This window comes from Schistocerca nitens, chromosome 1, assembly GCF_023898315.1.
Source record: "Schistocerca nitens isolate TAMUIC-IGC-003100 chromosome 1, iqSchNite1.1, whole genome shotgun sequence".
NCBI lineage: Eukaryota > Metazoa > Arthropoda > Insecta > Orthoptera > Acrididae > Schistocerca > Schistocerca nitens.
Window position 1 is genome coordinate 22,078,636 of NC_064614.1, and position 26,171 is coordinate 22,104,806.

Here is a 26,171-nt window from a genome sequence, read left to right on the forward strand (position 1 = left end):
AAGATGTAATTTATAAGCGTTATTTTAACATTGCAAGTATAGGGCCTTCCGGAGCCCCTTAACAGTGGAATTCCCGTTGCACTCTTAATGTTACCACCGTTGCTTTTAATGTCACCAAAGATTGTTTTGACTTTCCTGTATGCTGAGTCTGTCTTTCCGACAATCATACCTTTGATCGATGTCTCCACATTTTTCCTGCAGCCATTTCGTCTTAGGTTCCCTGCACTTCCTATTTATTTCATTCCTCAGCGACTTGTATTTCTGTATTCCTGATTTTCCCGGAACATGTTTGTACTTCCTGCTTTCATCAATCAATTGAAGTATTTCTTCTGTTAACCATGGTTTCTTCGCAGCTACCTTCTTTGTACCTATGTTTTCCTTCCAAACTTCTGTGATGGCCCTTTTTAGAGATGTCCATTCCTCTTCTAGTGTACTGCCTACTGCGCTATTCCTTATTGCTGTATCTATAGCGTTAGAGAACTTCAAACGTATCTCGTCATTCCTTAGTACTTACGTATCCCACTTCTTTGCGTATTGATTCTTCCTGACTAATGTCTTGAACTTCAGCCTACTCTTCATCACTACTATATTTTTATCTGAATCTATATCTGCTCCTGGGTACGCCTTACAATCCAGTATCTGATTTCGGAATCTCTGTCTGACCATGATGTAATCTAATTGAAATCTTCCCGTATCTCCCGGCCTTTTCCAATTATACCTCCTCCTCTTGTGATTCTTGAACAGGGTATTCGCTATTATTAGCTGAAACTTGTTACAGAACTCAATTAGTCTTTCTCCTCTTACATTCCTTGTCCCAAGCCCATATTATCATGCAACCTTTTCTTCTACTCCTTCCCCTACAACTGCATTCCAGTCGCCCATGACTCTTAGATTTTCGTCCCCCTTTACATACTGCATTCCCCTTTCAATATCCTCATGCACTTTCTCTATCTGTTCATGTTCAGCTTGCGACGTCGGCATGTATACCTGAACTATCGTTGTCGGTGTTGGTCTGCTGTCGATTCTGATTAGAACTAGCCGGTCACTGAACTGTTCACAGTAACACACCCTCTGCCCTACCTTCCTATTCATAACGAATCCTACACCTGTTATACCATTTTCTGCTGCTGTTGATATTACCCGATACTCATCTGACCAGAAATCCTTGTCTTCCTTCCACATCACTTCACTGACCCCTACTATATCCAGATTGAGCTTTTGGATTTCCCTTTTCAGATTTTCTAGTTTCCCTACCACGTTCAAGCTTCTGACATTCCACGCCCCGACTCGTAGAACCTTATCCTTTGGTTGATTATTCAATCTTTTTTTCATGGTAACCTCCCCCTTGGCAGTCCCCTCCCGGAGATCCGAATGGGGGACTATTCCGGAATCTTTTGCCAATGGAGAGATCATCATGACACTTCTTCAATTACAGGCCACATGTCCTGTGGATACACGTTACGTGTCTTTAATGCAGTGGTTTGCATTGCCTTCTGCATCCTCATGTCGTTGATCATTGCTGATTCTTCCGCCTTTAGTGGGCAATTTCCCACCCCTAGGACAAGAGAGTGCATTGAACCTCTATCCGCTCCTCCGCCCTCTTTGACAAGGCCGTTGGCAGAATGAGGCTGACTTCTTATGCCGGAAGTCTTCGGCCGCCAATGCAGATTATTTATCAAAATTTAGGCAGTGGCGGGGATCGAACCAGGGACCGAAGACGTATTTATTAAGAACCAAAGATGCTACCCCTAGACCTCTAACGTAGTCCATGCGGTGATGCGGTAATTTGCGTCGGCATGGGTAGCATCGTTGTGCAATCTGTCACAAATGCCGGTTCAGTGAACTTTCTCAATACAGTTTCGCGAAAAGAACGTCGCTGTCCATCCAGGGATTTCCATTTGAGTTCACTGAGCATTCTCGTAATACCTGTGAGTTGACTGTCACCAAATGTAGCAGTATGCCTCTGAACTGCTCGACATCATTCTTTAAACCGACCTGATTGGTGCCACAGATGAATGTTGAAAGTTAGGTGGACTGATAAGGTAAGGAATGAGTAGGTTTCAACCAGAATATGATAGGAATGGAAAGTAAGGGAAACACTAAGAAGAAGAAGGGACAGGATGACACGACATCTGTTAAGACATCACGGAATACGTTCCATGGTAGCAGAGGGTAAAAACTGTAGAGGAAAACAGAGACTGGAATACATCCAGGAAACAAAAAAAAAAATGTTCAAATGGCTCTGAGCACTATGCGACTTAATTTCTGAGGTCATCAGTCGCCTAGAACTTAGAACTAATTAAACATAACTAACCTAAGGACATCACACACATCCATGGCCGAGGCAGGCTTCGAACCTGCGACCGTAGCGATCGCTCAGTTCCAGACTGTAGCGCCTTGAACGGCACGGCCACTCCGGCCGCATCCAGGAAACAACTGAGGGCGTAGGTTGCAAGTGTTACTCTGAGATGAAGAGGTCAGCACAGGAGAGGAAATTTGGCCGACCGCATCAAACCAGTCAGAAGAATGCTGACAAAAAAAAAAAAAAAAAAAAAAAAAAAAAAAAAAAAAAAAAAGACCTGCTAGGAAACGACAACGCTCGAGCATTGCTGAAGAGTGGATCACACTGGTTTTCTTTACGAGGTCTCCTTTATAGATCTTCACCTGCGTAGAATTCGCCGAAAAACTAACGTCGACCATTCACGTCCCTGTAGCGGAATACAATCCATTTCCCTTTCGGACATGTCCGAAAGAACAGACGGCACAAATTCATAAAATCTGATGGGCCTAGCAGGACAATGAATCCACCTTCTCCAGTGCGGATGCACAATTACGTACGATCTCCTGTGGGAATGTCAGAGAACGAATGTGGGGGAAATGGATAGGGACGTGTGGATAGGTAGCGCTCGATGGGAGTGTGGATCGGTCGTGAAGCGCGCCGAGATAGTCCGTGCAGTTGCGACAACACTGTGTCCCGGAGCGGTTACCGCACCGGCCTAGGAAGCAGGACATCTCGGTTTCGAATCCCTTTCCGGTACGAATTTTCCGTGTAATGTCCCAATGAAGCTAACAGCAGTGATCTCTCCTCTTTTCTTTCCGTTTTCCCCCTCTCCACCTTCAGTTTACATATACGGTATTTAACGTTGCAGGACTGTTTTCCCTGCTCATCCGCATCACATTCAGGGCAAGCTGCCATTCGTGAAACCAAATAGACACTCTCTCCAAGTCATCACGAGAACATAATAGCCTAAGACGTTGTTGTCATATACCGGAATTCGTTGCCACATATATGTTTAGTATACTTCCTAGGCACAAAGCCTATTCCGAAACAGTCAACTGACAATATAACGATCTTGATTGTTCCAGGAATGCAGCGGCTGCAGCAACTGGGACACATCGCCATCGCTTGCCACGGTAATGATGCATGATACCCATACTAACAAATCCAACCTTGCATGAACTATCAAAGCTAGTAAGCCACTACTGCTCTTACTACCCATCCCACTGTCGCAGAGGTTTTTTTCCCACGGCACGAGCCATGGCACTTTTTTCCCTCTGCTCATCAAATCGCTACCCTCACTCGCGTTTCGTCCACTATCTATCACCTGATGGACCGTGTTAATGCGTAGTCTTACCCAGACGCACAGACAACATCTCAGCCCAGCATCCTGTGGTCCACTTACTAGATAACTAACATGTTGACGGAGGTGACAATAGACCTTTTGGTCTGGTCACCACGTTGGTGCGGGCGTGGAGGGTCCCCATCTCTAGTCAACTGGTTGCAGAACTGCCGAAAAACACCTGATCTTAGCTCTTTTCGATCGTCAAATACTGTTTACGTAATTATGTCATTGTACATATCACTATGGGGTATCAAGTAATAGATTAATGGCTGTTTTGCCGGCGGGGGTGGCCGAGCGGTTCTAGGCGCTACAGTCTGGAACCGCGCGGCCGCTACGGTCGCAGGTTTGAATCCTGCCTCGGGCATGGATGTGTGTGATGTCCTTAGCTTAGTTAGGTTTAAGTAGTTCTAAGCTCTAGGGGACTGATGACCTCAGAAGTTAAGTCCCATAGTGCTCAGAGCCATTTGAAGCAATGGCTGTTTTGATACAATAACGACGTAGCAATAAAGCGTAACTTGCAACAGTAAAGTATTACAATTACAACACATATAGCCGCGCTCTCTACTCTAAACTCCGTCCGTACAGGTCTCGGAAGAATCTAACGGGACCGACCGACCGCCCTGTTGTCCTCAGCCTATGACGTCACTGGATGCGGGTATTGAGGGACGTGAGGTCACCACACCGCTCTCCCGGTCGTTGACAATTTCCGTGACCGGAGTCGCCACTTCTCTATCAAGTATCTGCCCAATTTGCCTCAAACGGGTTGAGTGCACCCCACTTACCAACAGCATTCGGGAGATCGGACATTCACACAATCAAGTACTGTTGCGGAACCGGTGTTACCACTGCGACAAAACCATTGGCGGGCATTTCAGCATCTGACGTATAATTACAGTATATTTCATTAAGGTTAAATCGATGTGTTCAGTAGTTTCTTGGCTGCCTTTCTACACTGCTGGCCACCGTAAATGCAACACCAGGAAAGACAAGAGGTAGCACAACAAAATTTATTTTGTAGATAACGTGTTGACCAAGTATCAAATGATTACGTTTATAGACGTCTGTGACATGTGGTTCCTGCCAGAATCAGTAGCCAGAGTAGCCGCCATTGTTGGAGATCACCGCTGCCACACGTCTCGGCATTGAGTCAAAGAGACGTTGGATGTGTTCCTGGGGTACAGCAGCCCAAGCAGCTTCCACACGTTGCCAAAGATCATCTGGTGTGGCAGCTGGGGATGTAATCTGGGTCACTCGTTGAGCAACCATGGACCACATGTTTTCTATCGGTGAAAGATCCGGAGAGCGAGCCGGCCAGGGAAGCAAGTCAATCTGGTTATTGACAAAGAACCTTTGGACAATGCGTGCCACGTGTGGTCGCGCATTATCCTGTTGAAATATGGCCGTGGCTGAGCCCTGAAGGTAAAAAAGGACAACTGGCTCCAGCACCTCGGATATATGGCGCCGGCTATTTAAAGTACCGGCAATGCGTACTAGAGGCGTGCGAGAGTAATATCCAATACCGCCCTATACCATAATACCCGGTGCAAGACCAGTGTGGCGGTGCATAATGCAGCTGTCCAGCATCCTCTCTCCACGGTGTCTCCACACTCGTCAGTAAAGACAACGTCATTCCATTCTGCCGTCCACATCCGTCTGTCATCAAACCATTGGCGACGGAGACGTCTGTGGTTCTGCGTCAATGGTAGACGAAGCAATGGACGTCTTGCGGACAGACCACTCTGCTGTAAACGGCGTCGAATGGTACGCGCAGACACTGGATGATGCGTTACAGACGCAATGTGCTGTGCTATGGTTCGGGATGTCACTGAGCGATCCGTCACTGCCATGCGCACAATTTGCCTATCAGCACGTGCAGTGGTGCACCGAGGTGAATGCGATCGACCACGTCGGTCCGTCGTACCCTCCTGCATCCAACGGTCACATTTCCGCATTACAGTTGTTCGGTTTCGTCGAACACGTCTAGCGATTTCTCTGTATGATATTCCACAATCTCGGTAAGCCACTATCCTTCCTCTGTCGAACTCGGATACTTGATCAAAAGATGTTCGCTCTTGTCTACGAGGCATAACTGATCGTCTTGTGAAACAACCACAAGGTAAACACACGTGCCGAACGCACACTCGTCGAAATCGCCAAGCCTTAAATGGCACTATGAGGTGGCGCCACAGGCGCGCGTGATGTGCATCTGCGCTGAAATTCTAATCAGTTGCATATCTCATCGCTGCAGACTCATGGTGTAAATTTCACTTGATTCGGATGCATCCTTCAGGGTGTTGCATTTACGGTGGCCAGCAGTGTAACTTATGACTTGAATATGTATAGCTCATGTATTTTATTCTTTCATTCATTGGGCCCTTCACGACGAAAACAAATTGCATATGAATGACAAAATATTAACGTAGTATAATTGTGTTTATGAGTGTCGCTATGAATTAAATTCTGCAATGCAAGGCGTCTATAACGAGTGTGCATTAATTTATTCCCTCAGCACATAGAATTTGTGTAAAATATACGACACTTACTATTAGAGCGTGTATTTGACTGAGTGTAACTCCTAAAGTGATACAAGAATTTTGCAGGTAGAGACACCCGTATTGCCTGGTGATGCACTGGTGCACCACCATTGTACCATCTGCTACTACTCTGCAATGCACTGAAACAGTAACGTACGTCGCCTGTTGTTTCACGTAATTGGAAAAAGCTTATCACAGCACTGACTTCCAGTAAGGGAGCGTCCACGTAGATTCATCAGCGATTGTGAACTTGATCTTGCACAGGAATACAAGGAATGCACTTATAGAGTGTATTTCTTCTAGAGTATTGGATGATGAGTTTTCAGCTACCTATTAAGAGTGATGTACTTCAAGATCAGTGTTACCGCACATTATTCAGGTTCCTTCTGTTACCAAGTGCGACACTCACATTACGGTTCTAAACCATCTTTGAGGTATACCGCGTTATTCCAGCAGAGACTGTGCAGGATATTCGACTGGGGTAGCTTGCAGTTCTGTAAACTAAAACACAATGCGGTATTTGAAGTGTAAGCGACACAATTATGTTTGGGATAATAGAGGACGACAATGTACCAGAATGCTGCTACAATTGTTAATTGCTGGATGTTTTGCCTTAACAATAGGCCTGTGTCGGCATTGTCGCTATCTTCAGGCTATCTATGGCAAAATACGCTTTGCTAATGTAAAAGTCTAGCAATTAACAATTATAGCAGCGTTCTGGTAGACTTCTGTCTTTTATTTTATTATACCGTTAGAAGTTAGAAGTGAAAATAAATTTTATTTGGTTTCCATGATACTGGCCTCTATGTAACATAATTGTTCTGACAGCTGTATCCAAGACCACTGACGCTGATTTGACGTACTGACACCGGATAGTAAGACAGGAAGTGTCTGTTATTCGAAACAATGTGAGCAAGAAGTGGTGCGCTTTTTTAAAGATGACTTGCTTTGTTGATGCAGTAAACTTGAAAACAAAGTAATACAGACAAGAAATGTTGCAGCAGACTAATAGTTTCACAAAACGGTTTAATTAGCGGCTTAGTTTCGATAAATTACTGACTTTGCCAGGTAAGCGATTATTGCAACTTGCAGCAATGTTTATTGTGGCGAGATGTGACGAGACAAAGCGGAATGCGGCTATGACCGAGATCCGCACGTGTCGCTTTGTACGTGCTTGACTCTCGTATGTCGTGTTGTTGTGGGCTTTGATGCAGCGAGACCAGAATTCCGCTCTTTGTCAAATGACGCGCAGTAATTTGATTTGCTGTTTGTCGTGTCGAATGTACTGCTGAACATGGATTGGCATGGAGAGCTATTGCAGCAGCATGTACAGCGCTAAATCATTTCTCTCTGTGTTCTGGTCTGTGCGAATCTGCTCCACCAATAGTCCTAATCCCTTACCATTTCCTTCCAACTACCGTCAGTATTTTACTTCCTATTACGGATCTTTCGGCATGTTTCATGTGGTAGGCATAATATACATCTTTTTTTCCAATTAGACCTTCTGCAGTTTTTGATAGTTTTCCAAGAGACAGATTTTCAAATGGCATTTCATTAGTAATTCGGATTATAGCAGGAAGTTTCATTTCAGTTAAAATCAATGAAGACGTAAATGTGAAATAAGGTCATTGAAGCAAACGAAATATCCAACTTCTTAAAAAATTCTGAATGTTCTGCGTTAATAATATATTTTTGTACGCCATTCACACTGTCAGTGAAAAAACACAAGAGAAACTCATTACTAAATGTTGTCATAGACACGAAATAACTATTCGGCAGTAAGTACCATTTTAGTCTTCCATCTGAACTAGCAAACTTTTGACAACAATTTTCCTGGTTACCTCACGTGTAGTACTGATGATTATAATGAGGAAGGGTCCTATATTACAATAAATATTTCTCTGGAACGCCATGAAAAGATTCAACCATGTGTCACCATCAGAAAAAAATATGTTCTGTGAGAGTAACACACTGACACCACTTGAATGAGACGTTGGACGAGTCTGTTTACTACGACGAGAACATTACTGAGCTACAACGGACACAATTATACAGACTTCGAAGGTGATGTACAGTGTCGCTGTTAAATATGTATAGTGTTCATTTGCATGGCTGTTCACTGTGCACTACAGAATACAATAAACAGTAGACCACCTAGAAAAAAATATTCTCAGGCTTACAGCCTCGTCACGTGGTTAAAATGCTACTTTGTTAAAGTATCAGTGACCCCCTTAAACGACAATTAATGCTAACGTTAAACCCCTGCGAGGAATTTTTGAGAAAGTTCTTACTGTAGGATAACCTAATGCGAACAGAACAATCAGACTGGGATTCGTTTCCGAAACACTCCAGTGGAACATAACCAACAATAAACAGGTGGGTCAGGAACAGACGTTCTCCCAGCAAGAAAGCAAGTTGTAGTATTACGTATTAATATCGGTCGGCGCCTGAATCGTAATTCTTTTGCAGCAATGTAATAAAGCAGAAGGCAGTGCTAAGTCCAACCTAATCTTCCTTGACACACACTAAACTGTTTTCTTTGTACCTGTTCACACTACACACAGTAGCCTAACCTTGCAGATGAATGTACTACTAACTTGGAAGTCAGACTATCAAATGGCCAATAAGATAGCAAGCAGTAACATATGCCTCCCAACAACATCTACCTTAAATGAACTAGATGCAGCACTTTATAGAATCAATCACTAACACATATGAACCTAATAGCAATACGAAACAGAGAAGAGCATGAAATGATTCTGACTTAAATCAGGAGGCTATTAGTGATTATAATAACATCACTGCTTGATGCAGGTTCTCTATGCCTGTGCATTAACCAACTTGCAAAAGAATAGTAACACAGCAAATACTTATTTCATAAGCTCAGTTTGAAGCAATTAAACAGAATGCAAATCTAACTACACTGGCTCTGAAGGAGCCTTTGCTTTGCTTCATTAACTAACTAGCCTAGCACATGAGGTCCCTTAAACTTTCATGGTTTGAAGAACCATGCTCATTAACAAAACTACACTAGTATTTATAAGAACTGATAAGTATTATCATCGCCGGCCGAAGTGGCCGTGCGGTTAAAGGCGCTGCAGCCTGGAACCGCAAGACCGCTACGGTCGCAGGTTCGAATCCTGCCTCGGGCATGGATGTTTGTGATGTCCTTAGGTTAGTTAGGTTTAAGTAGTTCTAAGTTCTAGGGGACTAATGACCTCAGCAGTTGAGTCCCATAGTGCTCAGAGCCATTTTTTGAAGTATTATCATCAATAATTATTAATGAATCACAAGAAAGTGTAACTCTTTGAAATACAAATGTGGTTTGATAGGCAGTCTTTTAACCTCCCCAAAATACAGTTGGCTGTGCAAATGGCAACACAACTTTAAATTCAAGTTGGCGCACTTCCTCATGAAATTAAAACTGAGAAAACTTTGTAATTCTGATCAAAGTGCATAAATGCAGCTCTTAATAATCTTTTTCACTTCGGATCAATATTATTGTTCTTTTAACTTACAGCTTTGCTATTTAGGCAGCTTTTCAAGTAAGGCAAATTATTTATGAAAGTAACTGCAGATTGATTTAAAAGTGCACTTGAAGTGGAGTATTTCTCAAACAATAAAATTGAACTTAAAACACTCCACTTAAATAGCTCCACACATTATAAAGCAATCACAACTATTCTTACAGCTGCCGAATACGTATTTCGGTAATAACTAGGGCACTCGGAATTAAATTCACTAGGATAGGATTCCTGTCCAGGTTTGTGATTTGGTATGATTACGGATGTAAGATAGCAACACCACGATTTTTATTAAAATCAACCAAATTTCACAAATACCTGGTCCATTTACAGAGTGCCAAATATAAAGAATTTAGTGGAGGGCTGGTGGCACTGGTGGCGAAATTTGCAGTGTCTGGTAACATGGCGGCGATGCACTGACGGCAGTACTGTTGGCCCCGCCCTGCTACAGACCTTCTTCACGTCGGAATCATACTTTTATAGGGCCAAAAACCATGCCATGATAATAGTATCAACAAACGCAGCATCCAAGGCCTATAAGTAATGCTCTTAAGCTCATCTGACCTCAACACTCATAGAATATAAACCACAATGATTCGCTACTGCTAGCAAAATGTTAACCGCAGCATAGCTCAGCTAGACTTCTTACACGTCATAAAGCACTAGTTGCCATTTGTGCTCCAACCGCAGCTATTCCACTCCGCCAGGCTACTTCCGTATCTGCGGGGCTTTCCCCCATTCAACACTACGTTCCCTGACTCTGGACTAAGTCATTTACAGTACATTATGTAAAAATCATTTCAGTAGTTATTTAAATCCACAAGTACAGTTTAAACAAAATAGTTCAATAAGTTCACATAACTGAAATATGTATACATAGTCAAAGAGTTTCCATGACAGACACAACACTCTACATAAGCAACACTACAAATTAACATAGAAATATTGATACATGAACCATGGACCTTGCCGTTGGTGGGGAGGCTTGCGTGCCTCAGCGATACAGATAGCCGTACCGTAGGTACAACTACAACGGAGGGGTATCTGTTGAGAGGCCAGACAAACGTGTGGTTCCTGAAGAGGGGCAGCAGCCTTTTCAGTAGTTGCAAGGGCAACAGTCTGGATGATTGACTGATCTGGCCTTGTAACAATAACCAAAACGGCCTTGCTGTGCTGGTACTGCGAACGACTGAAAGCAAGGGGAAACTACGGCCGTAATTTTTCCCGAGGGCATGCAGCTTTACTGTATGATTAATTGATGATGGCGTCCTCTTGGGTAAAATATTACGGAGGTAAAATAGTTCCCCATTCGGATCTCCGGGCGGGAACTACTCAAGAGGATGTCGTTATCAGGAGAAAGAAAACTGGCGTTCTACGGATCGGAGCGTGGAATGTCAGGTCCCTTAATCGGGCAGGTAGGTTAGAAAATTTGAAAAGGGAAATGGATAGGTTAAAGTTAGATATAGTGGGAATTAGTGAAGTTCGGTGGCAGGAGGAACAAGACTTCTGGTCAGGTGACTACAGGGTTATAAACACAAAGTCAAATAGGGGTAATGCAGGAGTAGGTTTAATAATGAATAGGAAAATAGGAACGCGGGTAAGCTACTACAAATAGCTTAGTGAACGCATTATTGTGGTCAAGATTGATACGAAGCCCACACCTACTACAGTAGTACAAGTTTATATGCCAACTAGCTCTGCAGATGAAGAAATTGAAGAAATGTATGATGAAATAAAAGAAATTATTCAGATAGTGAAGGGAGACGAAAATTTAATAGTCATGGGTGACTGGAATTCGAGTGTAGGAAAAGGGAGAAAAGGAAACGTAGTAGGTGAATATGGATTGCGGCTAAGAAATAAAAGAGGAAGCCGCCTGGTAGAATTTTGCACAGAGCACAACTTAATCATAGCTAACACTTGGTTTAAGAATCATGATAGAAGGATGTATACATGGAAGAACCATGAAGATACTAAAAGGTATCAGATAGATTATATAATGGTAAGACAGAGATTTAGGAACCAGGTTTTAAATTGTAAGACATTTCCAGGGGCAGATGTGAACTCTGACCACAATCTATTGGTTATGACCTGTAGATTAAAACTGAAGAAACTGCAAAAAGGAGGGAATTTAAGGAGATGGGACCTGGATAAACTGAAAGAACCAGAGGTTGTACAGAGTTTCAGGGAGAGCATAAGGGAACAATTGACAGGAATGGGGGAAAGAACAGTAGAAGAACAATGGGTAGCTTTGAGGGATGAAGTAGTGAAGGCAGCAGAGGATGAAGTAGGTAAAAAGACGAGGGCTAGTAGAAATCCTTGGGTAACAGAAGAAATATTCAATTTAATTCATGAAAGAAGAAAATATAAAAATGCAGCAAATGAAGCAGGCAAAAAGGAATACAAACGTCTCAAAAATGAGATCGACAGGATGTGCAAAATGGCTAAGCAGGAATGGCTAGAGGACAAATGTAACGATGTAGAGGCTTATCTCACTAGGGGTAAGATAGATACTGCCTACAGGAAAATTAAAGAGACCATTGGAGATAAGAGAACCACTTGTATGAACATCAAGAGCTCAGATGGAAACCCAGTTCTAAGCAAAGAAGGGAAAGCAGAAAGGTGGAAGGAGTATATAGAGGGTCTATACAAGGGCGATGTGCTTGAGGACAATATTATGGAAATGGAAGAGGATGTAGATGAAGATGAAATGGGAGATACGATACTGCGTGAAGAGTTTGACAGAGCACTGAAAGACCTGAGTCGAAACAAGGCCCCCGAAGTAGACAACATTCCATTGGAACTACTGACGGCCTTGGGAGAGCCAGTCCTGAAAAAACTCTACCATCTGGTGAACAAGATATATGAGACAGGTGAAATACCCTCAGACTTCAAGAAGAATATAATAATTCCAATCCCAAAGAAAGCAGGTGTTGACAGATGTGAAAATTACCGAACTGTCAGTTTAATAAGTCACAGCTGCAAAATACTAACGCAAACTCTTTACAGACGAATGGAAAAACTAGTAGAAGCGGACCTCGGGGAAGATCAGTTAGGATTCCGTAGAAATGTTGGAACACGTGAGGCAATACTAACCTTACGACTTATTTTAGAAGAAAGATTAAGGAAAGGCAAACCTACGTTTCTAGCATTTGTAGATTTAGAAAAAGCTTTTGACAATGTTGACTGGAATACTCTCCTTCAAATTCTGAAGGTGGCAGGGGTAAAATACAGGGAGTGAAAGGCTATTTACAATTAGTACAGAAACCAGATGGCAGTTATGAGAGTCGAGGGACATGAAAGGGAAGCAGTGGTTGGGAAGGGAGTAAATGGTTCAAATGGCTCTGAGCACTATGGGACTCAACTGCTGTAGTTATCAGTCCCCTAGAACTTAGAACTACTTAAACCTAACTAACCTAAGGACATCACACACATCCTTGCCCGAGGCAGGATTCGAACCTGCGACCGTAGCAGTCACACGGTTCCGGACTGCGCGCCTAGAACCGCGAGACCACCGCGGGGGAAGGGAGTAGGACAGGGTTGTACCCTCTCCCCGATATTATTCAATCTGTATATTGAGCAAGCAGTAAAGGAAACAAAAGAAAAATTCGGAGTAGGTATTAAAATTCATGGGGAAGAAGTAAAAACTTTGAGGTTCGCCGATGACATTGTAATTCTGTCAGAGACAGCAAAGGAGTTGGAGGAGCAGTTGAACGGAATGGACAGTGTCTTGAAAGGAGGATATAAGATGAACATCAACAAAAGCAAAACGAGGATAATGGAATGTAGTCAAATTAAGTCGGGTGATGTTGAGGGTATTAGATTAGGAAATGAGAGACTTAAAGTAGTAAAGGTGTTTTGCTATTTGGGGAGCAAAGTAACTGATGATGGTCGAAGTAGAGAGGATATAAAATGTAGACTGGCAATGGCAAGGAAATAGTTTCTGAAGAAGAGAAATTTGTTAACATCGAGTATAAATTTAAGTGTCAGGAAGTCCATTTGTATGTAAGTAGTTTGGACAAGAAGACAATAGAAGCTTTAGACATGTGGTGCTACAGAAGAATGCTGAAGATTAGATGGGTAGATCACATAACTAATGAGGAAGTACTGAATAGGATTGGGGAGAAGAGGAGTTTGTGGCACAACTTGACCAGAAGAAGGCATCGGTTGGTAGGACATGTTGTGAGGCATCAAGGGATCACCAATTTAGTATTGGAGGGCAGCGTGGAGGGTAAAAATCGTAGAGGGAGACCAAGAGATGAATACACTAAACAGATTCAGAAGGATGTAGGTTGCAGTAGGTACTGGGAGATGAAGAAGCTTGCACAGGATGGAGTAGCATGGAGAGCTGCATCAAACCAGTCTCCGGACTGAAGACCACAACAACAACAACAGTTTGTTACAAAAACGTACGGCGAAACTTTCAGGAAACATTCCTCACACACAAAGAAAGAAAATATGTAATGTGGACATGTGTCCGGAAACGCTTACTTTCCATGTTTTAGCTCATTTTATTAATTCTCTTCAAATCACATTAATCATGGAATGGAAACACACAGCAACAGAACGTACCTGCGCCACTTCAAACACTTTGTTACAGGAAATATTCAAAATGTCCCCCGTTAGCGAGGAGACATGCAACCACCCTCCGTCGCATGGAACCCCTGATGCGCTGATGCAGTCATGGAGAATGGCGTACTGTATCACAGCCGTCCACAATACGAGCACGAAGAGTCTCTACGTTTGGTACCAGGATTGCGTAGACAAGACATTCCAAATGCCCCCATAAATGAAAGTCAAGAGGGTTGAGGTCAGGAGAGCGTTGAGGCCATGGAATGGGTCCGCCTCTACCAATCCATCGGTCACCGAATCTGTTGTTGAGAAGCGTACGAACACTTCGACTGAAATGTGCAGGAGCTCCATCGTGCATGAACCACATGTTGTGTCGTACTTGCAAAGGCAGATGTTCTAGCAGCACAGGTACAGTATCTTGTATGAAATCATGATAACGTGCTCCATTGAGCGTAGGTGGAAGAACATGGGGCCCAATCAAGACATCACCAAAAATGCCTGCCCAAACGTTCACAGAAAATCTGTGTTGATGACGTGATTGCACAATTGCGTGCGGATTCTCGTCAGCCCACACATGTTGATTGTGAAAATTTATAATTTGATTACGTTGGAATGAAGCCTCATCCGTAAAGAGAACATTTGCACTGAAATGAGGATTGACACATTTGTGGATGAACCATTCGCAGAAGTGTACCCGTGGAGGCCAATCAGCTGCTGATAGTGCCTGCACACGCTGTACATTGTACGGAAACAACTGGTTCTCCCGTAGCACTCTCCATACAGTGACGTGGTCAACGTTACCTTGTGCAGCAGCAAATTTCTCCGACGCTGACATTAGGGTTATCGTCAACTGCACGAAGAATTGCCTCGTCCATGCAGGTGTCCTCGTCGTTCTAGTTCTTCCCCAGTCGCCAGTCATAGGCTGGAATGTTCCGTGCTCCCTAAGACGCCGATCAATTGCTTGGAACGTCTTCCTGCCGGGACACCTTCGTTTTGGAAATCTGTCTCGATACAAACGCACCGCGCCACGACTATTGCCCCGTGCTAATCCATACATCAAATGGGCATCTGCCAACTCCGCATTTATAAACATCGTACTGACTGCAAAACCACGTTCGTGATGAACACTGACCTGTTGATGCTACGTACTGATATAGTTGAAGCTAGTACTGTAGAGCAATGAGTCGCATGTCAACACAAGCACCGAAGTCAGCATTACCTTCCTTTAATTGGGCCAACTGGCGGTCAATCGAGGAAGTACAGTACATACTGACGAAACTAAAATGACCTCTAACATGGAAAATAAGCGTTTCCGGACACATGTCGACTTAACATCTCTTCTTTATTTGTGTGTGAGGAATGTTTTCTGAAAGTTTGGCAGTACCCTGTATACGAAATAGGTCGAAAATAGGTCTTACAACTTGGCGCGACTGTAAGGCCGAAAGCATTTTATTCAGTGTTACCGCCGCGAGACTCTATTCTTAATTGAGTCATCTAGTTTTCAATAACATAGACCAGTGTTTCGGTCCTATAGAAGGGAAGAGCATCATATTCCTCTACAAAATCTGTCAGGGCTCGCAAGCATCAGCTTTACATTTGCGCCTTATTCAGACGTCTGGCAAACATTACAGGCTGTTGTCGCAAATATTTCAGCTACCGGAAATTCTCGCCACTGAGTGTCGCATTGTGCTCGTTGAGTGATGTGTGACATCTGTTTCAGTCTCACAGATGCACGCCGACCGTTGGTTTCTGACGTAATCATGGAGTGGAATCGATGCGCGTATAAATTCAGTAGCTGAGCACGCTCGCTCATGAGAGGGGTGGCAGTCGAGTTGATTGAGATAAAATCGGATACGTGATTGGATTCGTGAGATCGCGCCAATCCATTTTATTTGTGGCAGGAAGGAATTTAGAGTGCAGTTTTCTATCTTTTACATTTAGAAATCTCCTCCGCTGAATTTCAGTGTTTTAATTTCTCTTTCCAAATTAAATAACTGCAAACATCACAGACAAAATTTACCTTTTGAGAGTCACATTGACGTCAGCCAAACGAACAGTGATGTGTGAGAGCCCATTCGTCTCTTTATTAACGTTACTCATTGTGAAATCACTGTATTTTCTTACGTTCCTTGTCTTTAATGCTGTGTAAAGCTACGTCATATATTGCATTTGACATGGGAGCTCTTACTGAGTTTCTTTGTATCGATTCATGATATCCATGTTTCGCATCTACGAGTACTGCGACTACGCATACTGTCATGTGTTACACAGCCTGCAGAAAACAATAGATATGTGCGTGAAATGTGTATGATCCACTGCGCTTAGCTCTCGAACATAAATTCGCATCAGGGGGGAAAGTATTCACACTCATGTATTTTACTTACTTTTCGCTTGCAAGAAAGTTTTCAGTGAAATCGGAGGCCGAAGGTTGTGAACACAGCTAGACCTCGATACGGATAGAGAGAGATGTATTGTCTATGCATACGACTGCTTATCTTACTAGGCGCAGTTATATTTTAATGAAATACACAATATTAAGAATCGAAACTTCCAGGACTTTCTTACACCCACAGATCATCGGTTTCTTATGAATCGGAATCTCTTGGTGGAATGATAATTACAAATTATTTCCGAATCACCACATAAATACACAACTGTCGTAACATACTACTAATTCTATTGCGGAATTTAGCTGCTTTCAGTAATCATCTGAAAGTGGATACAAATTATATGATAAAAATTGAAATAAAGAAATAAGTAGGAAAGGAGTACACTACATATGTATAGAATCGTAATCACTCTTATATTTAGGCAATGAAGGTTGAGCAGAAATTGAACGGTGTTCGCAGTGGCTTAAAATTTGCAAAACTGAGAAAGCTTTAATTTTATAATAAATTATTTATTCAGTGATTATTGTTGCAACATAGAGCAGGAGAATCTATTTCACGCACTGGAACTGTAAAAAATTGTTGCATCTAACAAGGGTCCTTATTACTTCTTACAGTTTTTTGCTAAAAGGTATAACTGAAACGCCGAAATAAGAAGTGGCGGCCATTTGTGCCGAGACCTAACCCATGACAAAAATCGACACTAAATAACGAAATTATTTTAAAGTAATTACGAGTTCATTTTGTTGTTCACTAGACGTGAAATGTCGCTAAGTTTGTGCGTCTAAAATCATTTAAATCAATTGTAGGTTCATCGATCACATATATATTCAAAGACAATTGCTACAGGTCACAGAAAACACCTACTCAGAATCAATATCCCTAGTAGAAAAAATATAGATGACCTACTTACTGCTTGGTTCTGAACACTGAAGAAATTGCGAAAGTTGTATTACATGTAACGATATGGCTGGACCTTCGATGATAACATTGTATATTCCGGTGCGAGGATCACATAACACACTATGTGATCAAAAGTATCCGGACACCTGACTGAAAATTACTTACAAGTTCGTGCCGCCCTCCATCGATAAAGCTGGAATACAGTATGGTGTTGGCCTACCCTTGGCCCTGATGACAGCTTCCACTAGCGCAGGCATACATTCAATCAGGTGCTCGAAGGTTTCTAGGGGAATAGCAGCCCATTCTCAAAGGAGTGCTGCACTGAGAAGAGGTATCGATATCGCTCGGTGAGGCATGGCACAAAGTCAGCATCCAAAACAAACTAAAGGTGTTCTGTAGAATTCAGGTCAGGTCTCTGTGCACGCCAGTCCATTACAGAAATCTTATTGTCGTGTAACTGCTCCGCCACAGGCCGCGCATTATGAACAGATGCTCGATCGTGTTGAAAGATGCAATCGCCATTAGCGAACTGCTCTTCAACAGTGGGAAGCAAGAAGGTGCTTAAAACATCAGTGCATGCCTATGCTACGACAGTTCCACGCAAAACAACAATGAGTGTAAGCCCCCTTCATGAAAAACACGACCACAACGTAACACAACCTCCTCGAATTTACCTGTTCGCGCTACAGACGCTGGCAGATGACGTTCACCGGGCATTCGCCATATCCACACCCTTCAATGGGATCGCCACATTGTGCACCGTGATTCGTTACTCCACACAACGTTTTTCCACTTTCAAATCGTCCAATGTTTACGCTCCTTACACTAAGCGAGGCGTCGTTTTGCATTTACCGGCGTGATGTGTGGCTTATGAGCAGCCGCACGACCATGAAATTCAAGTTTTCTCACCTCCCGCCTAACTATCATAGTACTTGAAGTAGATCCTGATGCAGTTTTGATAGATCTCTGCCTACTACACATTACGACCCTCTTCAACTGTCGGCGGTCTCTGTCAATCAACAGGTCTGTACGCTTTTGTGCTGTACGTGTCTCTTCACGGTTCCACTTCACTGTCACATCGGAAACAGTGTACTTGGGGATGTTTAGCAGTGTGGAAATCTCGTGTACAGACGTATGACACTATTGACACCCAATCACCTGACCAAATTCGAAGTCCGTGAGTTCCGCGGAGCACCCCAATCTGCTCTCTCACGATATCAAATGACTTCTGAGGTCGCCGATATGGAGTACCTGGCATTAGGTAGCAGCACAATGCACCTAACATGAAAAACGCATGTTAATGTATGTGTCTGGATATTTTTGATCACATAGTGTGTGTTCAAGCACCAGAGGACGTAGATTCTGTGACATACACTGTGGTGACTAAATCGTGTCAGACCTTCTTTTGCCCGGTATAGTGCTGCTGTAAATTGGCCATGTGGCAGACACGGAACTCCATTACCCATTGAGGAATTCGAATGTAGTTCTCTGCTGTGCGTGGGGGAAGAAGATGGCGGAGGTGTGTCCACGGATGTCCCCTGATGACAAATCAACATTTATTGTTCAACTGCGATACATTGGTCGTGGGCCCTCGGGGCGAGTTTTGCTTGCGGTCGTAATATTGTCGGTGGCGACGGAGGTGGCCAGCACAGGCTCACCCAGGCGCCCGCTGCTGCGACTGTAGCTGCAGTGGCGTTAACTGGAATCTGTTGCCTCGTTGGCAGCGCTACGGCCTTGTCGGCTCGTATTGCGGCTGCTGGAACCACGCGCCGCGGGGTTCTGTGATGGTGGCTGCTGGGGGGCCGTGGCAGCGCCACAGGTCAGCGCCCCTCCGCAGGGACCATTTCCTACTGCGGTCGGCGGGCCACCAGCCCTAGCTCCGACCCCGGTCATAGCGTTTGTGGAGGCAGCGACGAAGGACCATTGCGACAGTGCGTTACAACAACGCACTCCCGGCGACTACTCCCATGACAGGCGGCTGCCTGTTGACGATAGTTACTGTGGCGATATTAAACCTATACAGGGTGTTACAAAAAAGTACGGCCAAACTTTCAGGAAACATTCCTCACACACAAATAAAGAAGAGATGTTAAGTCGACATGTGTCCGGAAACGCTTACTTTCCATGTTAGAGGTCATTTTAGTTTCGTCAGTATGTACTGTACTTCCTCGATTCACCGCCAGTTGGCCCAATTTGAGGAAGGTAGTGTTGACTTCGGTGCTTGTGTTGACATGCGACTCATTGCTCTACAGTACTAGCATCAAGCACATTAGTACGTAGAATCAACAGGTCAGTGTTCATCACGAACGTGGTTTTGCAGTCAGTGCAATGTTTACAAATGCGGAGTTGGCGGATGCCCATTTGATGCATGGATTAGCACGGTGCAATAGCCATGGCGCGGTACGTTTGTATCGAAACAGATTTCCAGAACGAAGGTGTCCGACAGGAAGACGTTCGAAGCCATTGATCGGCGTCTCTGGGAGAACGGAACATTCCAGGCTATGACTCGCGACTGTGGAAGACCTAGAACGACAAGGACACCTGCAATGGACGAGGCAATTCTTCGTGTAGTTGACGATAACCCTAATGTCAGCGTCAGAGAAGTTTGCTGCTGTACAAGGTAACGTTGACCACGTCACTGTATGGAGAATACTACGGGAGAACCAGTTGTTTCCGTACCATGTACAGCGTGTGCAGGCACTATCAGCAGCTGATTGGCCTCCACGGGTACACTTCTGCGAATGGTTCATCCAACTATGTGTCAATCCTCATTTCAGTGCAAATGTTCTCTTTACGGATGAGGCTTCGTTCCAACGTGATCGAATTGTAAATTTTCACAATCAACATGTGTGGGCTGACGAGAATGCGCACGTATTTGTGCAATCACGTCATCAACACAGATTTTCTGTGAACGTTTGGGCAGGCATTGTTGGTGATGTCTTTATTGGGCCCCATGTTCTTCTACCTACGCTCAATGGAGCACGTTATCATGATTTCATACGGGATACTCTACCTGTGCTGCTAGAACATGTGCCTTTACAAGTACGACACAACATGTGGTTCATGCACGATGCAGCTCCTGCCATTTCAGTCGAAGTGTTTGTACGCCTCTCAACAACAGATTCGGTGACCGATGGATTAGTAGAGGCGGACCAATTCCATGGCCTCCACACTCTCCTGACCTCAACCCTCTTGACTTTGTTTTATGGGGCATTTGAAAGCTCTTGTCTACGCAACCCCGCTGCCAAATGTAGAGACTCTTCGTGCTCGTATTGTGGACGGCTGTGATACAATACGCCATTCTCCAGGGCTGCATCAGCGCATCAGGGGTTCCATGCGACGGAGGGTGGATGCATGTATCCTCGCTAACGGAGGACATTTTGAACATTTCCTGTAACAAAGTGTTTGAAGTCACGCTGGTACGTTCTGTTGCTGTGTGTTTGCATTCCATGATTAATGTGATTTGAAGAAAAGTAATAAAATGAGCTCTAACATGGAAAATAAGCGTTTCCGGGCACGTGTCCACATAACATATTTTCTTTCTTTGTGTGTGAGGAATGTTTCCTGAAAGTTTGGCCGTACCTTTTTGTAACACCCTGTATATCTGATCTGCCTGACACTTCGTCCAGAAAATACTGCTATGCCGATGACCTGGCTCCAGCCGTAAAACACCACGAAATGAAGGCAACAGAAGAGATTCTAGCCAATGAGCTGTTGCTTCCATCTAAATAACCGGTTAGCGAACGTAAAACTGGAAGTAAGTTTCAGAGGCAGAATTCTTCGTCATAATTGGAACCCAAAATATCTTGGTGTCATCATGGATCGTACAATATGCTTCAAGCAACACCTTCTTAACTTAGCTCAAAAGTTGAGGTCTCTAAACAACATCCTCCAAAAGCAATGCGGAACTACCTGGGGATCTTCAGCAACCACCCTGCAAACTTCAGCTCTGGGCTTGGTGTACTCAAGTGCTGACTACTGTGCACCTGTTTGGATGAACAGTCGTCATACAAGGCTTGTTGACACCCAGCTAAATACGACAATGCGCATAATATCTGGCGCAATCAGAACTACTCCAGTTTATTGGCTTCCACTGGTTAACCGGTATAATGCCTCCTGATCTACGCAGATGTACTGCCCTTATGAGAGAATTCCACAAGATCTCCAGGAATTCTAACCTACACGTGCATAGCGACCTGCCACTTTTAAATCGCAAGAGACTGAAATCACGCCATCCAACTCTGTGCGATGCTGCTGACATGGTTGCTAAAGATTTCAAACCTCTCGAAGAATGGAAAGGTCGGTGGGAAGCAGTGACAGATGTGCACCTGCATAACAGCTTCTCAGGTGCTAAACTTCCAAGTGGATTCGACCTACCACGGAAGACCTGGACTACTCTCAACAGAATCCGTACCTGCCATGGTCGATGCAGGGATGCTCTCTTTAAGTGGAAGAAGCTGCCTGATCCAGCCTGTGACTGCGGGGCTCCATACCAGACTGTTCACCACATTGTCAGTGAATGCAGGATTCGAGCCTATCACGGCGCCAAAGAGGACTTCCTGCTAGCAACTGCGCTGGATTGAAGGACTGGATATTCAGTTGTAAGGACAAACTTATGTTTCTAGTGTGTCAGTATGTACATAATATGTACGAGGGCTATTCCGAAAGTAAGGTCCGATAGGTCGCGAAATGGAAACCACGGTAAAAATCAAAAATGTTTTATTTGCAACAGTTAGATACACCTTGCAGCTACTTATCTCCATAGTCGCCGACCCGACTTAGACGTGTATCGTAGCGTTGTACCAACTTTCCCATACCCTCGCTATAGAAGGCAGCCGCCAGTGCTCTCCGCCAATTCTCTACGCTGGCCTACGGCTCGTTGTCTTGTGCCGAAATGTTGTCTTCATAACCAGCAGTTCATGTGACTTGAGCTGAAACTCAGAGGGAGACAATTACGGGCTGTATTGTGGGTAATCTCACATTTCCATTTGCAAACGATGCAGGAGCATCTTCATTGCCCCTGCAGAATGCGGCTGAGAATTGTCTTGAAGACGAAACAGCACGACAGTTATGTAATGTTAGCTGCATAGCTTCAGGGGAAATTTCTCACCAGGCCCCCGTACTTGGCGGCAGACACTATTTTCTAGACATCTTTACGCACTCACTGCGAGCTCAGAAATGAGAAGAGCGACGTGATGCTAACTGGGGTTATACTAGAGACACTACCCAACACATCTGTGCAAAGCTTTATCGGATGTTCATAGTCGTTTCCATTTCGTGACCGATCGGACCTTACTTTCGGAATAGCCCTCGTATATATAATTTAATTTCATGAGATGTCTGTATTAGCCATACGCTAAATAAATAATACCGTGGCGAGGTACTGCTGGCGCGTCCTAGGCAACGAACTGCATTTAAGACGGCGACTATTACGATGACTTCGATAGCAGTGACGTTTCCGAACTAGTGGCAGCAACAAGTGACAGCGGCTCCGCGTCACTCCAACACCCCACGATGGATGATGTTGACGAGTTGGTTGCCGGTCCTCAACTAAGGCTTTCTGCCGCTGACGTCTTCCCAGTAGGTCAGTGGAATATTCTGATTATGTTCGGCTGGTGTAACTGACTCGATCACCGCCATCGATGTTGACATGCTCGGGTGCGACGAGCTGCTTCTTGTCAAGTCCTCTGCAGGCTGATGCGACGTGGCGGTAAATACTAAAGAAGTGCGGTTGCAGAGAGTACACACGAATGTGCATATGTAAATGTTGGTTGAAAATGTTATTGCAAATTTTGGCTCTCACGTAAGTCTCAGGGGATGAATTCTACACTTGGTGCATTACTACACTTCCACACCCCCGCATTTGTTATAGTTTTTGAATTAATTATTCACTCAGACATAAGTACAGTTTATGCTAGGGAACAAGAATTAGGCGATTATTATACTAAAATGAGTTTTTCACGACACCGTTCAATCACAATTTATTGGCGTTGTTCTTTTCTGTCACACAATGAAACTAGCACTGGTGAGACGGTTTACAGTGTTACTTCAATAATAATATGACTCCGAGCAGCCGCACGGGATTAGCCGAGCGCTCTAAGGCGCTGCAAAAAAAAAAAAAAAAAAAAAAAAAAAATGGTTCAAAATGGCTCTGAGCACTATGGGACTCAACTGCTGAGGTCATTAGTCCCCTAGAACTTAGAACTAGTTAAACCTAACTAACCTAAGGACATCACAAACATCCATGCCCGAGGCTGGACTCGAACCTGCGACCGTAGCGGTCTTGCGGTTCCAGACTGCAGCGCCTTCAACTGCACGGCCACTTCGGCCGGCAAGGCGCTGCAGTCACGAACTGTGCGGCAAATCCCGGCGGAAGTTCGAATCCTCCCTCGGGCATGGGTGTGTGTGTTTGTTCTTAGAATAATTTAGGTTAAGTAGTGTGTAAACTTAGGGACTGATGACCTTAGCAGTTAAGTCCCATAGGATTTCACACACATTTGAACATTTTTTTTTTTTTACCCCGAGCACCCAATAGCAGTAATGTAGGCTGCTATAAACTAAAATTACTCAATCAATTCGAACAGAACCATAAGTTCCACTGTCCTTTTTGTACTAACAGTTTTGGCGCGAAATCACAGTTCGCCACATGTTCACTTACGACGATGTATACCTCGTAAATCGTACTCACACAAATAATCGTAGCACTTCCAGTTCACGAAATATATGCTCGCAGACTTGCACTCTTAAACAATACTCTTTGTCGAAATAAATCGGTGCGAAAAAGAATTCTCAAACGACCACATGGGCCACCTTCAAGTGGAGCTTGCTCGCCACCCACCCTCCAAAACGACTGACTCCTGGCCTAGATGGCCGCTCGCTTATATAAGCTCGGATGTCAAACCCCCTGGTTATTTAAGTACCAGTCTCACCAGTGAAGATTACAAATTTTGATACATACCTCCCTCTATAGAAATAAGTACACCATCGGAACAGCGCTAAGAAGTACATCTTATTTACTATGTTACATTAATTTCTACGACTATTCTATCGCCCGTAAATCGAGTTTTAGTTTTTGCAAAATTTCGCCACTTAGCGCAAATTTGTTTGTTGACATCTGTGCTGGCAAAGTTTTAACATGGAACTGCATATAGCACTGTTTTTAGACGTAATCTATAGCGATCTATACAGTGCGCTGCTCAAAATCTTCATATCTATAATAATTAATTAATTGTGGGCGATAAATGTTAATAATAATTTGCAAACAATGAAAACTATTGCAAGTTACATGTGTGGTATAACTTAACGAGTTTAAAATACGTGTGATGCGTCCCAAAATATTATATAGTGGTTTTCTTCACGTCATGAATTTTCTGTTGAATTTTATAAGCAATTTCCCCTCAAACTTTGTTTATTGCTCTTTACGTGCTTAATTATTTATAAATATCAACATATGACTACGGCAATCGATCCGCTAAGACGAAACGTTTTTAATGAGTGCTCGCTCATCCCTGTAAGTTGTTATTTACTATTTTTATTAATCTCTCAGTATTCGTGATATTAACCGATTTTGAGTTTACTGTAACTTTTGCGTCTCGTGACTTGAAATAAAGGTGCATATTGCAATCTTTCAGAAGGTGCATATTGCTGACCACAATCCACTGCCGCATCGCTCTTCACCGTAAGTTACATAGTTTCACGTAATGGGCGAGAAACCAAACAATGCCCTAAGCTACGGGTAAATTAATTAAAGTGGGAACAATGAGGTCGAGTGTGTGCTCATTAATGTCATAGAACAGTTCCCACTTAAACTGTATGTTTTCTTACCCACGTATCCAATCCTTCCCTCCAATTTCGAAGAACTGGTTCCAAACCGTTCTAGTTTAGAGGCAGCATCTACAGCAGTAGAAGAAATAAACTGTCTACTTATGCTGTAGGTAGATGTGTATGTTGCGGGGTAAAGTCAAGCGCCGACACGCCAGTCAGGAAGGACAGGGAAGAGAAGGCTGTGAGAAGTCAGCCAATCGCACGCTGACCGGACCTCCCTCCAGGATGACAACGCTACATCAGCGGCCCCTATGTGAAGAGGACATAGGCGTCGCGCCCGAGTGGTGACGACCCAGTTCAATATCAGCTTCGAGATTAGCGACTTCGAAAGCAGCGTCAATACTAGACGCTTAGATTGTACTCTGTATGTATCATGGACTTGGGATTGTCTATACTGAAGACGGTTGCGCGGGACTAGCCGAGCGGTCTTGGCGCTGCAGTCACGGATTGTGCGGCTGGTCCCGTCGGAGGTTCGAATCCTCCCTCGGGCATGGGTGTGTGTGTTTGTCCTTAGGATAATTTAGGTTCAGTTGTGTGTACGCTTAGGGACTGAAGACCTTAGCAGTTAAGTCCCACAAGATTTCACACATATTTGAACATTTTTATACTGTAGACGATCGATTGTTTTGTATATTGCCCTTTTCTTGCCGGCCGAAGTGGCCGTGCGGTTAAAGGCGCTGCAGTCTGGAACCGCAAGACCGCTACGGTCGCAGGTTCGAATCCTGCCTCGGGCATGGATGTTTGTGATGTCCTTAGGTTAGTTAGGTTTAACTAGTTCTAAGTTCTAGGGGACTAATGACCTCAGCA